Genomic DNA, 238 nt, shown 5'->3' on the forward strand with positions numbered 1-238 from the left:
AGCCTGTGGTATGTAGTAAATCATGCCATAGTGAAGAGAAGTCCTATCAGTTGTTCATAAGGAGCAGTGTAACAAAAAGAAAAAAAAGAAAACATTGTGATATAAAAGTTTGTTAAAAAGTTTATCTGTTTCTGTTTTTAAAGATTCATTGGCAGATCCTTTTATCTTTTCTACTATTTTAATATTTTCATTTTTTATTTATTTTTTACAAGGGTCTTTTCTTGTAATGACTGATTGA

Source organism: Penaeus monodon, chromosome 34 (assembly GCF_015228065.2).
Source record: "Penaeus monodon isolate SGIC_2016 chromosome 34, NSTDA_Pmon_1, whole genome shotgun sequence".
Taxonomy (NCBI): domain Eukaryota; kingdom Metazoa; phylum Arthropoda; class Malacostraca; order Decapoda; family Penaeidae; genus Penaeus; species Penaeus monodon.